The following is a 16,684-nucleotide window of genomic DNA, read 5'->3' as shown; positions in this document are numbered from 1 at the left end:
GCGGAGGTGCCGTCCGTTCGGCGCTTGGTCATCGGTGATTTGGATCACGTCGTGTTCGACTACATCATCACCGTTCTTTGAACGCTTCCGTGCGCGATCTACAAAGGTATGTAGATGCATCCAATGACTCGTTGCTAGATGAACTCCTAGATGATCTTGGTGAAACGAGTAGGAAAATTTTTGTTTTCTGCAACGTTCCCCATCAGATCCATGGTTGCCAAGAGACGAGATGCTACGACCATATGGGAGCATTCACCCTAATCCACCGACCTTGGTTGCGGAGCTAATTGACCACACAAGCGCTACGTGGAATAGCCAGCTAATCAATCAAGTGTTTATGCCTATGGATGCAAGCACCATCTTGGGGATCCCAGTGTGCACCCGCAACATCCAAGATTTTTGGAGCTGGAACTTCGAAACTAGTGGAAACTTCACTGTCAAATCAGCCTACCGTATGTTAGTGGCAACAAGACAACGTCGGGAGGCCTGGCTTGAAGGTGCGGCGGGTACCTCAAATACTGCGGTCGAGGAGGGAGCATGGAAAACTCTGTGGAGGACTGAGGTTCCGGCAAAGGTGAGGATGTTCCTCTAGCGCTTATCGAAGCATTCACTGCCTACCGAAGACGTCCGGGCTCACCGCCACATGGCTGATGATGCTCATTGCGGATTATGTGGTTCCCCTGATTCTTGGAGACACTCTCTGGTCAATTGCACTAGTTCGAGATGTGTGTGGGCACTAGTTAATGAGGAGCTAGCTCAGAGCCTGGTGTCGAACACGGAACCCAGCGCCAAGCAGTGGCTCTTCACCTTCATGCATGCACTTGATCATGATCAGTTCGTATTGTTGGCCGTCACACTTTGGGCGATATGGACTGCACGTCGAAAGGCTATACATGAAGGAGTTTTCCAATCGCCACAAGCAACTAATTTGTTCGTCAGGAGATTCATTGATGAACTCAATATGATTACCATGAGAAGCCCGACGACGTCAAGTGCAGTTCCAGCTACGAGGCAACCACGGGCGTTCCGGCCCAAGGCACCCCCTGTTGGTTTCACCAAGATCCATGTAGATGCTGGAGTGAGAGCAAGAAAGGGGGGATCGGCAGCGGCAGTATGCAAGGATGGGCAAGGAAATTATCTTGGCAGTTCAGCATTAGTGGTAGCTGGACTAGAGGACCCAGCAATTCTGGAAGCAATCGCTTGCCGTGAGGCATTGGCGCTAGCAGAAGACCTTAACATACACAACCTTGTCATTGCATCTGACTCCAAACAAATGGTGGCTGATATTTCATGTGGAGGCAAAGGAAGGAGTGGTTCTATCATACAGGAGATAAAGAGTAGGGCTTTTATGTTTCAATGTAATTTCTGTTTTGAAGGTCGTGCGGCTAATGTCGACGCACACAAACTTGCCAAATACTCGCTTAGTCTCGGCCCGGGGCGCCATCTCTGGTTAGGCCAACCCCATGATCCAAGTTGTATCCCACCCATTGTGGTCTTTGATGAATAAAATTTGGCTATCCCCTCAAAAAAAAAACGAGCCGCACCTTGGCCTCCACCTCGCCTACTTTCACAAAACCTGTCATGTATCCCTCCAGCTCCACAGCGACGCCCATGCTCTCTGTCATAGACACCTTGTTCATCCTTTGCTCTCCTTCCAGCGGCAGACACAACATCGGCACCCCAGCCACAATGGCCTCCAGTACCGAGTTCCATCCGCAGTGTGTCACGAACGCACCAGTTGCCCTGTGGCCGAGCACGTCCATTTGCGGCGCCCACGACTGGACGACCAGGCCCCTGCCATTGGTCCGCTCTAAGAACCCTTGAGGTAGGAGCGCGTCAAGTTCCGGCTCGGGGCGCCCTTCCAAGTATTTCTCTGGGCTGTCGCTTCCCGCAGGCATGCGCACGGACCATAGGAACCGCTGCCCTGACCTCTCAAATCCAATGGCTATCTCCTTCAGCTGCTCTGTCGAGAGCGTGCCCTTGCTCCCCAAACAGAAGAACACGACACTGCGGTCGGGCTGCATGTCGAGCCACTCGAGGCATTCGTTCCTCTCTACTTTTTCCACATCCTTGGCGCCCTTGCCGACTAATGGACCGACCCAGTAGATCGGAGGCAGGATCCTTTCGGGAACGCAGACTGCCCCCCTCACTGCCCGACTCTCCAACGACTCGAACGTGTTCAGGAGAACGCCCATGGTCTCCGTGTTGCGCTTCCAGATGTTCATCATGGCCTTGAACATCTCATCTTCGGGGTGCTCCAGTAGTTCCTTGATGAGATGAGACGCTGGCATCGGCGGAACGCCGATGAAATCGAGCAGCGTGTCCCTGAGTTCCGTCAAGCCCGTCTGCCTGCCGGCAATCAGTGTCGGGAGTTGGGTTAGGGCTGACAAGCACGAGGCGCTCCCTGCGAAGAACGTGTACACCGGAACGCCGAGCTTCATGCAAACGTCGGTGGCGTCAATGCAGAACATGTCGAGGACAACAGTGTGCAAGCTTTTCCGGTCGATGGCGTAGAGGAATGCTTCGAACTACTCGTTGTAATAGTGCAAGAGCTCGAGCATGAGTAAGAAAGGGTGCTTGCCGGAGGCGGCAAAGTCTTGAGCATGGATGGACGGGAGGACATGGAAGGAGATGGACGGGTTAGAGGCAGCGGTGCGCTCTATGACGGTGGTGCCGGAGTCTGACAACTTAAGGGGCTCCTCGACGAGCACCATGGTGACGTCATAGCCGTGCTTGAGAAAGACGTTGGCGAGCTCTATCATGGGGCGAACGTGACCGACGCCGGCACCGGGGTACAGGACCACGGTCTGCTTCATCTCGAACCTATGGAAGGTGGGTGGACAGAATTGGAGGTGGCACTGGCACTGGCGGGGTGGAAATAGTTGGCCTTCTGCCTTGCGAGAGGAGCAGTTTGGGCATGGAATCTCACGACTCAGAGATATGCGGACATTATAGGGAGTACCTAAAACTCATCTAGATGAGACGTAATTTGGTCTCATTCACCTGAAAAACAAGAATGAATACAACCCACGTCAGCACACACGCATCTTATAGCATCACATCCAATGGCTATAAAAGATGAATGAGACCAAATTAAATCTCATCTAGATGAGTTCTAGCAAAACTGGACATTATATACTGGAAACTGGAAATTCTTCCGTGCACGGGGCCTCCAGCCGTTCGTTCCGTGCACGAGACAAACGTGTCACGCTCTGCTCTGTACAATTCATCCCGTGCATGGTCCAGCTTTTTCTTGGCACTGTCCAGCCGTACCCACCTAACGTGTCACGTTTTGGACTTGTGTGTCGACATGAGCTCGTGTGGGCTCGTGTAGCCTAAAGCCATCCCACCCATCCACTACGTTTTACTCTACCACAAGAAATCTAGCTTTTTATTGGCTTGTGCGATATTAATGTATTGATATCTATTGAATACCTCACAGTGAGATCTTTAAAACATGATCAATCTTGAATATATTTTAAATAAATTTAAATTTCGTGGAACATACTTCACTCATTTCTTAAAAAAAACAGATTTCACTTGTTTATTAAAAAAATTCAATCCATTCATAAAACCTTATTTTACTCAATTCAAAATAATTTCACACATTTTAAAATACATATTTTACTCGTCTTAAAAACTGATTGCGCTTTATTGAAAAATAATATATTTCAAAATTCATAGTTCACTCATTTCAAAACACTTTTTTCAATCAATTGACAAAATTCACTCATTTAAAAAAAATGATTTGACTCATTTCAACTAGCAATTTCACTCATTTCAAAAAGATAATTCATTAATTTCAAAATACATATTTCCCTAAATTCAAAAATTATATGTCGCTCATTCTAAAATACTGATTTCACTTAATTAAAAAATTTAAACATTAAAAAAATATTTTCTTTCATTTCCAAAATAGGATTTCACTCGTTTCAAGAAACTAATTTCGCACACTCAAAATAGATTGAATGAAAACTGGATTGAAATGCTGATATTTTAACGTGTTTGAAATGTATTCAAGATTGATCTGTTTCTAAAGGTCTTGACACCGCGAGTTCAAATATGTAAAATGTCTAAAAAAAGAATTTTTGGTTTAAAGGATATGATCCATCTAAACTGTGACAAAGAAATTAAATCGATAGGTTTTGAGAGAGAGGGGAGAGATAATGTCAAAGACACTTTATGTCATAGTTGTACTGTGAGCAGGAAAAGAGAGAAAGAGGAGCCTGCCATAATACGACAGCTCCACTGGTCAAAGTCGTCGACCCTGTACATATATGTACGGACGTTTTGAAATTTTTGCCTTCTGACAATGACATGTAGTAACTGTTTGAGAGCGGCCTATTTTAGATAAGTGTGGCCCGATAAACCCCCCAATACCCAAGCATCTATTCCAGCCAAAGTTTTCGCCCTCACGTCTCACCACTTGGCCAATCGGGACTGGGGAACCTATGAAGTATTGACACGTGAATTAGTTTGGGAGGCTGGGGGGTAGAAATCGCATGTGGCTGTAGGTTTCTATCGTAAATTTTCTTAACGTGATTTTCTGCTGCGCGTGTGGATCTAACGATTTCGGTGGAATACGGTGTGAAACCTGCCGTATTGTCGGGCGGTGAACAGCACACATGCAATGCAATGCATGCATCCCGTGGTGGAGATGGTTTTATTTTTCCTTTCTATTAGGATCTGCATGCATGCGTGATGGACGGCCGCCGCTTAAATCGTGGGCATCATACCATTTTATTCCTATCCACTCTAAGATATTTTGGTTTTCTTTCCTCTCGATTTCTCTCTATTTTTCTGGAAGGCTCCCGTCAAAACCGTGCACGGCTCAACTACCGTTCTGCCGCCGTATGAGCCTATAAAAACTGCTCTTCTCGTCGCTTGCTCCAGGCACATCGATATTCGCCGCGTGGCATGCATGCTTGCTATGCTATGTCGCCATTCGTCGCTCGGTCGCCGTCATCCGCCGTTGTCAAGGCCAGGCCACTGGTGTGCGCCATCAGGGCACGGGCGCGGCTGCGGCGAGCCTCCACTAGGCCGCGTATTAGGGAGGACCTGAATCGCCATCACCACCACATGGAGGTTACCGCTACTGCTCATGTGGATCTCCATTGCCACATGACCGAGGCTTTCTCCGGTGGAGCGGCGGACACCACGGAGCAGCGGTGGCCCTCCCAACCTGCCGCCACTTCGAGGTCACGGCTGCTGCGACCTCGCGCCTGCCGTTGGCACCTTGAAGTCTCTGGTCCACGTCTTTGCTCAGGAAACTGTTGCCTCGAGGAGATTCTCTCCGCCCCCGGGTGAACACCTCGATGGCAAGCGCACCAAGGTTGTGTGCTCATCCCTCTCTTGTCTATGCACCTTGCTGCCTGCGTGTGTGCTCGCGCAGCTTGCTGTTGCGCCATCTGCATGCGCAGGAGCAGTAGTATGCTGCTGCTGTGTGGTGGGTATGTACAGTTAGTCCGTGTGTGTGCTAGCTAGGTGAGGGTCACTGCTCTCTCTATAACTTCTTAAAAAGAAACCATCCACTCTCCATCATGCATATCTCCGCAAGCAGGGAGACGCTTCCAATATCAATAGAAAAGGTCCTTGGATGAATAGGTTTTGCTTTTGGTGACATGTGATGTGATTTGTTCTAGCACTTAATGTATTAGCACGCGTATAATACTGATTTTGACTTATGAAGTGTACCCTACATTACGTGTCTATGATGTGTGTTTGGGGCTGCTTCTTTCTAGGCAGCTCAATAGGAATAGGGTGTGTTTTTTCACCATCAGCTAGGGATCCACTACTTTATCCTAAACTGCTATTAAATTCACAATAGGGAGCATTTCAATAACAAAAGAAATCTCGCAATGGTTTATAATATCATGCATATATGTATGATGTACAAACAGTTCCTTTTTTAGCTCTATTGCGTACCAAAAATTGAATTGACAATGTCTAAACAAATATGAAGTATAAAATTATCATAAAAGGGAATTGTTTTATTTTTCAAAACTAATGAAGTTGGATCTACTTAATGCACGTCTTCACCCACCAGTTAACTTCACTTTTTAGGGTAATTGCATTTTAAATCTCCACAAGAGGACGAAAACACTACTCTTTTGGAGATCATCTAAATAAGATGGATGGGCTCCACACCTCCCGTGCCATTTTATGTGTTTTAGATTTTACTTCACAGAGCATTCATCAGTTTGTGTTCTAAATTTTACTACAGAGAGTGTCTTTGGACTGAGGCCACTTTGGAGAGGTAACTTTAGCACAATTGATGGTTGCTTTTCCTCCCCTGTTGACATGTATCTCCTTCCTCTAGATGTGAATATATCAATAAAACAAGGAACTTTTAATATTACTGTCTGACGGAGTTCACAAATTATTCAACCTTTTTGCAGCTATATGGAGATCTGGCCGGGCGGTCTTCTGTCCTACCTCTGAATCAACGATATATTGTGGCTGTATATGAAGTGTGAATATTCAGATATGTATGCTGCCTCCTAACTTCTCTTTACAGATTTATTATCTATGAAATGAATCCAAACAAGTCCTATCTTACAGATAATTACTCCCTTATAGATAAATCCGTTGATTCATAAATTAATTGGCCAGAGATCGGTAGACAGTCAAGTGGATTGATACCTGGAGTTTAGAGCTCAAAATCCTTCTAACTTTCTATTTGGCTGTATTTTCTTGACAGCTTTGAGAGAAGAAGAAGAAGTACTGTTGGTAATTCCTGACATGTATAATACCCATTCAACCGGTGTATATCGTCTGTTATGTTTAATCTGTTCCCAAAATAATTTGTAAAGTGGCTTTAACAATTATACAACTTCTCTGTGTATTAGTACTCCATTTTTGGGCAGTTGGAAGAAGTCAGTTTATACATGGGAAAATGACTTTATTTACTTGCACTGTTGCTTTTATCATTTAACAAAGATGTTTGTGAAATAGTTTGTTAGGCATCACAGTGAAGCTTGGCCAAGGGACTTATGTCGAGGCCTACAAGGCTCGAAGCACTGCAAGTAAAGTGGCGCTCTTTGATGTATATTCATTTGTCAACTAATACCTGGTCATACTAGAGAAGCGCGTACACACAAGGGCCCTAACAGGTTCTAAATATGTACTTGGATGACCTTTAAATACATGGATGATTATTTCGCGTAAATAAAGCCATATCGTCATTTTAACACAAGAAGCAATCAGTGTCCCATAACACAAATAGCCACTGCTTTTTCTGAGTAGCAAATTAATTACTACTTATGGGGCCATCAAGAAGAGCTCTCTGCACAAAGGAATCATTACCTGAGCGAGGCATACAATTCAAGCGGCCTTTCACGGATTCACCTTAACTGATAGCATGTAACCATAAGATTTTATTTCTTGAAATACAAGGCCGCACCACCCTGCACAAAGGAAACAAGAGTTTTACAGCAGGTAAGTGGCCACTGTGAGAAATTGAAGATAAATCACAACCTGCTCATTCAACAGGTAAAACCGAATTTGAGGTGAAGTCACTAAATTTGAGGTGAATTCACAAACATCCAAAAGGAGAAGATAATGTATCGGCTAAATTATCAAAATTAGAAATTCTCTGTCAGGCATGTCGGAATTCACAAACATCCGAAAGGAGAAGATAATGTATCGGCCAAATTATCAAAATTAGAAATTCTCTGTCAGGCACAACAAATGCACCAATCCATCAACCTAGACAACAATATTAATAAAAAGTTATATTTTTTCAGCGAACAATCCCGAATTTGACCACTATTCTTACTAAGAAACAAGTCAAGTATTCAAGTACATGTTTCTACTTCCTTACCATCAATCCAGGAACTCATTACTCTACAGAGAAGCTCAATTCATGCAGAACAAACACACGACAACCAGAAATAGCAAGCGAAGCAAAGGAACCGAACCTGGGGCACCCAAGGAGGAATTCACCATCTCTGCCGCACGGACCAAACGATACCCGACCAGAATTGAGGAGCAGGAGGACGATATGCTGACCCCATGTGCAGCTCCACGGATCTTGCCCCTCTCCGCCCCCAGGGCGACGGGCTGTGACGGCGAGCACGAGGCCATGGAGGGGATCAATCAGCACTTCGCGACGGTGCGTGTGTGTTCGCAGGTCGACCATGGGCGGTGGGTGTCAGAAAAGCTCACGTGTGGTTGCAGCAGTGCGCGGCCAGGCGAAGCTCGCGGGGCGACGGTGGCTGCTGCGTGTGTGCGCGTAGTTGCCGTGAGCGGCGACCTGCGGTGTGGCTGCTGCATGCGGTAGCCGGGCGTGGGGCGGCGACACACGGCGGTGCTCGGCCCAACGCTGTCTGAATGGAACATCATTATTAACATCACAAAAGAGTAAAATATACGGGAGGGCAATGAGGGAAAAATTGTGCTTGAATGAAAATTTTTACTTCTACTTTTAACTCGCAGTCGATTGATCAGTTCTGAATCAAATGCATATCATAGTGATGCCTCTTTTATTTGTTCAAAATCGTTGTTGCATGCAGTGTCGCTAAGCACTTGTAGGTCGCATGGAACAATTTGCAAATGCTTTGCCTCATTTCATTGGAGGTACCAATCCGGCGGAAGGCTCCACAAGAGTGATATAAGCTACGAATGAATGTAATGTGTCTGGTCTTGTTTGAAAACAAAAAGAGGACAATGTATAATTTCCATCTGGCAAGATGAAGCACTCATGCTGATAATAAATGTATCATTTGCAAATTGTTTCTGTGCATGTCTTGTTTTTTTTTACTACAAACTCATGCTCATAGAAGTCTTATTTTTTATCGCATGAAATAAGATAATGTATATATACACATAGTACTGTCTATCGTGTCCACTGACAATAAAGAGATCTTCTCCGGAATGTGGTACCGTCTCTTTTTCATCTTAGATATATGCCGTGTGTAAAATAGTTATGAATGCAAGCTTTTTCTCTTCAATCATCACTTGATGAAAATAGCATGCATACAGAATATTTCAGTACATACAATACCTACGTCTCAACGGGCGCGGCGTGCCGCCGCGCGGGCTTCGCTAGTAGTTTGCAAGAGGAAATTGAGCGCACTCTGTTTTCTGCTCCAACTATTTTGCATGCCTATATTTTAACGGATGGATCCCAACTTTCACACGTGTCTTTTTTTTTTGAACCGAAAGGGGTTGCCCCCTGCCCCAACTTTTTATTGAAAAAGCAAAGGCAACCAACGGACAGAGTTTACAGCTCTCGGCTCCAGCCAGAAGTAGCCACAGCAGAATTATTACAGATTCAAACATCAAACAGTTTTAAAAATCCACTAGAGAACTACGGAATGGCCCCTACAGGAACTACAAGCACCGAGGCACTGAACTCCCTACAGGCACATCATCATGCCAGGCAATTCTAAGCAACTCCCCACGATGATGGTCGAGCAGCTTCAAGCATTGGAGGAGTAACACAGCTTGGGATCCCACGCACAAGATCTTCCATTGATATATATGTCTCCCCACCATCTCCAGTACACATTTGATGCTCCTCCATCTTCGCCCCTGGAACACAATTTCATTTCAAAACAACCATAAGCTCCATAAGGTAGCAACAGACATCAAATTTACAGCATCAAAGCTCTTTTTCTTCTTCCAAAAAGGAAGGAATGACTCAAACGAATCAGGAATAGGCATCTTGGTACAATCAGCTATCACCAGCCAAACTTGCCGAGCCACTACACATTCAAATAACAGATGTTGAAGGCTTTCAGGTTCACAGCAGAAGACACAAGTCAGGTCTTCCACATGCTGGCGTTTAGCCAGATTGTCCCTAGTCAGACTCTTATTATTCACAATTAGCCACAGAAAAACATGGATATTAGGGGGAACTTTGATTTTCCAAATATAGTCCCTCCAGATAGAGCCCACGCCCCCCCCCCCCCCAATTAATCATCTTATAAATAGATTTAACAGAATATGAACCCTTACTTTCCAAGGACCAAACAGGCTTATCAGCCAAGTTGTTAAAAGAAACACTTTTAATCATATTGAGAAGTTCATTCCATGAACACAAGATATCTTCACTAACACACCTTCTAAAGGTTAGCTGGAGGTTCTCCCCATCCCACACCTGAGCCACAGAGGCATCTTTGTTGTTGACAAATCACAAACAGATCCCAAAAGCTAGTCTTGAGTGAACAATCACCCACCCAGGTATCATGCCAAAAGGAAATAGTTTTCCCATTCCCAGGAACCCATCTATAAAAAGTTTTGGCAGCTGAGCAAGCCCAGGTGAAACTCTTCCAGAACGGAGAGCCCACCCCAGCTTTAGCCCAAAGTATGTTTGGTCTATTCACATTATACTTGTACTCCAACAATTTCTTCCAGTCACTATCCCTATCATCAAAAAAACGTTTACTCCAGGCAGCAAGCAGGGACATATTAAATTCCCTAAGATTGGGGACCCCCAAACCACCCCACTCTTTCCTTTGGGAGACCATTCCCCATTTGGCAAGGTGGTATTTATGATTGTCTCCAACATTACCCCAGAAAAAATGAGCCATTTGAGAAGTAATAGCATCAATAGCCCACTTAGGAAATTTCATAATAGACATTAAGTAGGTAGGGATACTGGCTATGCATGTAGTAAGTAAAATCAACTTGCCCCTATAAGACAAATGTCTGCCCAACCAGACAGAAATCTTCCTAATAATTCTATCAATAATGGGTTGAATATCTTCTCTTCTAAGCTTCTTGAAGTGAAGAGGAACCCCAAGATACTTAAAGGGGAAATCCCCAATTTGACAGCAAAAGATCTGGGCAAATTCCTTAGCAGTCTCCTCATCAAGGTTGATGGTATGCAAATCACTCTTGTGGAAATTGATACAAAGACCAGAAAGTTTTTCAAACCAAGCCAGGATCCACTTCAAGTGTCTGGCATGGTCAGCAGAAGCATCCAAGAATAGTAGTGTATCATCATCATACTGCAGGCTGACCACACCACCAGGCACAACATGAGGCAGAAGCCCTTTAATCAAGTTATGACTAGTGGCTTTTTTAAGCATCTTAGAAAAAACATCAGCAACTAGGTTAAACAGAAGCGGAGAGGAAGGATCACCTTGCTTCAGCCCCTTCCCCCCCACAAAATGAGGACCAATGGTGTCATTAATTTTAACAGCAAAAGTGCCTTGATAAAGGCAGCTACAGACCCACCCTATCCATTTCTCACCAAAACCTCTAGACCTCAACATTTCCACAAGGAAATCCCAATTAACTCTATCATAGGCTTTCTCATAGTCTAACTTCAGAACCAGGCCACTAGATCTAGATCTATGGATCTCATGAATCACTTCATGAGCCATGACCACACTTTCAAGAATAAATCTCCCCTTAATAAAGGCAGTCTGATTTTGAGAGATGATTCTGTCACAAATAGGAGAAGCCCTAGTATTCATAGCTTTTGAAAAAATCTTCACAGAACAATTCCCAAGGCTAATAGGCCTAAAATTCTTCATATCTTTAGCATCATTCACCTTAGGAATCAGGGTAATAATAGAAAAATTCAATCTAGAAACATCCAAGTTACCATTCTCAAAATCTCTCACTAACCACATAAAGTCATTTTTAATTAATTCCAAAAAGTTTAATAAAAAATAAAGGACAACCCATCAGGACCAGGGGCCCCACTAGCATAGGAACTCATAATAGCTTTTTTAATCTCCTCTTCGGAGAAGGGTTTTTCCAAAATCTCTTTCTCTTCCTCAGAGATCATATCACCATCATCCCAGAAGTCCTCACCCAAATGGATATCTGGTTTTTGTTCATAAGAAAAGAGCCTTTTATAGAAGGTAGTAGCCACATCCAGTAAATCCTTAGTACTAGAAACAGGGCCATCAGGGCCATTTAATTCAGTAAGATGGTTCTTCCTATGTCTATGATTAGCTAGGGCCATAAAATAGGCATTATTACGATCCCCTTCCAAAATTTTCCTGTCCCTGGATCTTTGCCATAAGGCCGTCTCTTCCTTTTTCCAAATATCATCCAGCTCTTTCTTAATAAGATTCATTCTCTCCCCCTCATCAGGAGACAGCTGACTATGCTCTGATTTCACATCCAGAATGTCAAACTCCATAAGGAGGGATTTCTTCTTCTTCTTCACGGCAGCCTCCAAATTAATACTCCACCCCTTGATGATTTTCCTCAGGGCTCTGGTTTTGCACATCCAGTTCTCAATAGAAGATCTAGCATCACCATGTCTAGTCCAAATATCATGAACAAGCTGGGAGAACCCAGGCTGGGCTAGCCACCATTTCTCAAATCTAAACATCTTAGGACAATTAACTCTCCCAGCCCCAGTGTCTAAAACTAGGGGGGTATGATCACTCCCCACCCTAGGTAAGGCAGTTAAAGTAGAGTGTGGGAAATGCATATCCCAGTCCACAGAAGTGAACACCCTATCCAAGATAGCAAAAATTGGATTACTCTGATTGTTGGACCAAGTAAAAGACATATTGGAAATAGAAATCTCCAATAAAGCCCATTTATTAACCCAATCATTGAAAAGGAAAGCAAATTATGGATTAACCACACCATTGCTTTTGTCAGATTGTTGTCTCACTAGGTTAAAGTCACCACACACCAATACAGGGTAAGATACAGACTCCAATATGTCATGTAACTCAGCAACAAACTCCACCTTAAACTCAGGGTAAGCAGACCCATAAACCACAATTAGTTGCCACACAAGCTTATCACTTTTAGATTTAATGGTAGACACCACACCAAATTTTTTATTAATAAATCCAATAACTTCAAACATATCACTTCTAAACCCAACCAGAATACCCCCAGCAGTATTCAAAGCAGGTAGGAAATGCCAATTAAACTGATTATGTCTGTCAATAGCCTTGAGGAGACCCTCAGAAATGAGCTCTTACTTTGTTTCTTGAAACCCAATAAAATCTAGGTTAGTCTTAGCAATAGTATCACAAAGGCACTAAATTTTCCTTGGTTGTCCAAGCCCCCTAATGTTCCAGATAAGACCTATCATATCTAGTTAATCTTGAAAGGGTGTGACAAGCCACATGGCTTAACTTTGGTCAAAACAGCTGGTGAAATCTCACAGCAATCAACAGTGCCCACTGATTGCTGGAGAGTACACCCCACTGTAGTGAACCCAACCTCTATCACATCAACATCTAAATTATCAGGCAGAACAGTTTCAGGATTATTATTAGCAAACATCAAGCATTTTTCTTTCTCATCAGCAACCAAATCATCAATAATCATATGTTTAGAACAGACATCATTCCCAATTTTCAGATTGATTTTCTCAGAATGAGCAGCAAGGAGGTCAGGATCAAGCATAGCAAATGAGTTACCTTTGTAAGTGTGAGGCACCTCCAAGTTCTTCTTCCTCTTGTAGTCAGCAGGTTTCTGCATGATATTCACATGACCATGCCCCCTTGTTTGAGGCTTCTGGGCTAACACAGGCCCCCACTTAGATTTAGTCTGTTTCTTCTTCCCAACCTCTACCACCTCATCAAGTGAAGATAGCAGAGACCTTTTCAACCCTGAGTGTTTGATCAGATCCACAGCTTCCATAGGTAAGGTTGCCATGTCATCCTTAGCATTCTTCTCCTCTTCGGAATCAGAGCAATCAATAGATTTCAAAACCATGTTGCAATAAGCAACACTATCCTCTCCAAGTAGGTTTCCTTCTCTGTCATAACTGGACCCAGTATCCATAGACTTTATCTCTTCAGGTATAGCAAAGGGATCCTTGGCTTCACAAGAAGCCATGTGTTCATTCATCACGGGTTTATCACCAAGTTTAGATGGAGAGATTGTTTTTTCTACTGCAAATACAGCTGGTGAAGCATAAGCTCCAAACTCATTTATGTCTCTGGTTGGTTCCACAATTTCCTTTTCCATCACAAATTTAGGTTCCACCACAGCACATTCCATGATGAAATTTTCATGTTCAGTATCTGACCAATCAACCTGATGATCAATGGCATCAGAAGCTTTTTTATAGTCAACAGCATCAGAAGTCTTTTTAGAGCCAAAATTGGCCTTATCAAGATCATCTATAGCATTCTCATCATTGGATAAAAGGTCATCCTGAGCACCATCATCCTTGCCCTCATGGCTATTCTCATTATCTTCCTCAAGCTCTTCATCATCATCTTGTTCCTCATTCACCACAGCATCCATACCACCAGTTTGTTCAAAACCTTCCACAGTAAATCCAATAAGAAACAACTTCTTCTTCATTTCTATCAACCTTTCAAAAGGAATTTTGGTTGGGTCCCTGCAAGCAATTTTAACTCTCACATTCTCAAAAAAGGTCCTGAACATGCCATTCTAGTCTACATCAGTGAGAACCCCAAACATTGAGGCAATCTGACAGAAGACCTTCCAAGTACACCATTTAGGTGGTATACCCTCAATCAGGACCCAAGCTTCAACTAGTTCTCCAAAAGGATCACATGCCCCTTTCCATTCTGTCACATTTACATTCACACCATCTTTAGGGAGATCAAAGGCTGGAAATTCGATCAAGTCCTCAGCACTTTTCCATGGAGGGAACCTGACTAAAAAGGTCTTGCTTGATAACTCTCTCACTTGCCACGGCCATTGCCTATTCTTACAAAAAACAGCAGACAGCAGGTCACAAAGCTCATTTTTCTGCACCTCTCCTTTGATGATGTTCACAACTGCACAGTTCTGGTAATTCAGCCATTTGGTTTCAACAACAGAAGGTACCTCCACATGGTAAAAACCAAGACCACTAGCTCCACTTCCAAAGAAGTTGGCTGAAGGTTGAATCTTAGCCCACGCAGCACAATTATTAACATTGTGATTTTGTTGGCAAATGAAACAGGCCTTAGTCTTCACACAGTTTCCCACATAGTGGCCAGGCCCCCCACAATTGAAGCAAATCATATCCTTATATCTAGGGTCAAGAACCTATTCTATTTCAGCAACCACAACTGGAGTAGGGATCTGAGAAGAGGAGGCAGTAGACACAGTAGATTTGGTTTTCTGCACAGGCACAGGGTCTTTACCAGGATTGGTCATGCCCTGCCGGCGCTGAGGTGCCGGGGCTCGCTGACCACCACCCCATTGAGAGGCAGCCCCCGAGCTAGATCCAGAAGGACGCTTATCAGCCATCTCCACTCTCCCCTTAACAACTTTAGCAAAAGATCTAGAACCAGGGCCAATACTCTCACACGGCAAGCAAATCAGTTTAGGAGGAGGATCAAAAGATCTCACAGTGGCAGGGTGACAATCAACCTTGGTGAACTTCCCAGCCGCAAGGAGATCTTTCCTCACCCAGAAGGCAGTGGGGAAAGGTTTCGGGAGGAAGGGGTTAGGGTTACTGCGACGGCGGGGAGGGGAGGGGATCGACCATAACTGGCCATAGTGCTCCTCTATATACTCTAGGTCACCGCAAGGCTGGGAAGGGGCATTCACAGACTTCGTTTTCCTCACAACCACAGATCCATGGATGGAGGGTTCGCACATCTTCGGGGCAGGCACGGGACATCCCTGCTTTTGAACACCTTTTCCAGGTGCACATGCTCCCAACTTTTCCCCTCTTTTTCGAATTTAAACTGAGATGAGCCATTCTACCGCCATGGACTTCACCTGAGCTACTCTTACCCGCGACCACCACCTGGATTTCTGACACCAAATTACCCTGAGGGAGAGCCCTCAATTCCTTTACCTCACTAGTTTTTCCGACTAAATTGTCAATAGATGGGGAGATCCCCGCACACAAAATACTAGAATTATGAACCTCGTGTGAATCAAATTTTTCTGCACGCAAAAATTTCATAGAATGGGCAGAGAGGAAATCCGGAATCAACCCTTGGTTGCCAGGCCATGGTGGAGGCTCGATGTCGCGCCGGGCGCCCACACGAGCTCGGTGTAGACCCCCAGGATGTCGACCAGCGCCATGCATCCCACCGCCAGCAGCATCGACGAACGCTACCGCCGGTGAGGAGGCAGGGCCCTGGGTGGAAGCAACCTGGCGGGGATCCTGGATATCGCCTCCATGCGTGGCCTTGCGATGTTGAGGCGCGGAGGATTGGACCTGAATTCCCTCCACCGCGCCGCCTGCGCCGGATCTGGCGAATCCGCTTCCTGGATCGCCCAGAAGAGGAACTCCACATCCGGTGCGCCATCGTTGCCGGTGAACCTCGCGTATTCGTCGTACCTCGCGAACTGCAGGATGTTCTCGAAGATCTCTGTCCACATTGAGCGGTCGGGGAATCTCTCCCACACCACGCGCTCCATCTCCTGGTATGCCTCCGGGGAATCCTTATCAAATATGACATCGTTGACTCCAAGGATATGATTTCCTTTAATAAGCTTGTCAAGGTTTCTCATGCCAACGTGACCTAGTCGTCTATGCCACAACCAACCTTTTGAGGATTTAGCAACAAAGCAAGTTTTAGGTTGTGCCTTTTTAGAGAAATCGACAATGTAAATATCACCTCTACGCATACCCGTAAATACCATTTTATGATTGTCTCGGCGGAATACTTGGCAGTCTACCTCAGTAAATAGGACATTCAAACCGAAATCAGCAAGTCTAGATACTAAAAGTAAGTTGTAGCCAAGAGATTCAACGAGCATGACATTTTGAATGGAACTATCATGTGAGATGGCCACCTTACCAAGGCCAACCACTTTACCCTTTGAA

At 44.7% G+C, this 16,684-nt stretch overlaps 2 long non-coding RNA genes and 2 pseudogenes across 2 annotated transcripts; 1 reads left to right on the top strand and 3 right to left on the bottom strand.

Annotated features, from left to right (window-relative positions):
• Window positions 1-1,514: 1,514 nt before the first annotated feature.
• LOC147982489 (UDP-glycosyltransferase 88F4 pseudogene) lies at window positions 1,515-2,847 on the bottom strand (annotated as a pseudogene).
• A 2,292-nt stretch (window positions 2,848-5,139) lies between these two features.
• On the top strand, window positions 5,140-6,853 carry LOC147982488 (uncharacterized). Its single transcript, XR_015599213.1, has 2 exons — window positions 5,140-5,332; window positions 6,399-6,853. It is a non-coding gene; the product is annotated as an uncharacterized LOC147982488 (long non-coding RNA).
• Window positions 6,854-7,143: 290 nt separating this feature from the next.
• Window positions 7,144-8,619, bottom strand: LOC125515227 (uncharacterized). Its single transcript, XR_007286878.2, has 2 exons — window positions 7,920-8,619; window positions 7,144-7,406 (listed from the first exon to the last, which is right to left on the bottom strand). It is a non-coding gene; the product is annotated as an uncharacterized LOC125515227 (long non-coding RNA).
• A 4,404-nt stretch (window positions 8,620-13,023) lies between these two features.
• Window positions 13,024-14,919, bottom strand: LOC147982487 (uncharacterized; annotated as a pseudogene).
• Between the last annotated feature and the right edge of the window lie 1,765 nt (window positions 14,920-16,684).

This window comes from Triticum urartu, chromosome 3A (genome assembly GCF_056163025.1).
Source record: "Triticum urartu cultivar PI428250 chromosome 3A, HENAU_Tu73, whole genome shotgun sequence".
Lineage (NCBI taxonomy): Eukaryota > Viridiplantae > Streptophyta > Magnoliopsida > Poales > Poaceae > Triticum > Triticum urartu.
This window is presented reverse-complemented; position numbering and strand designations above follow the sequence as displayed.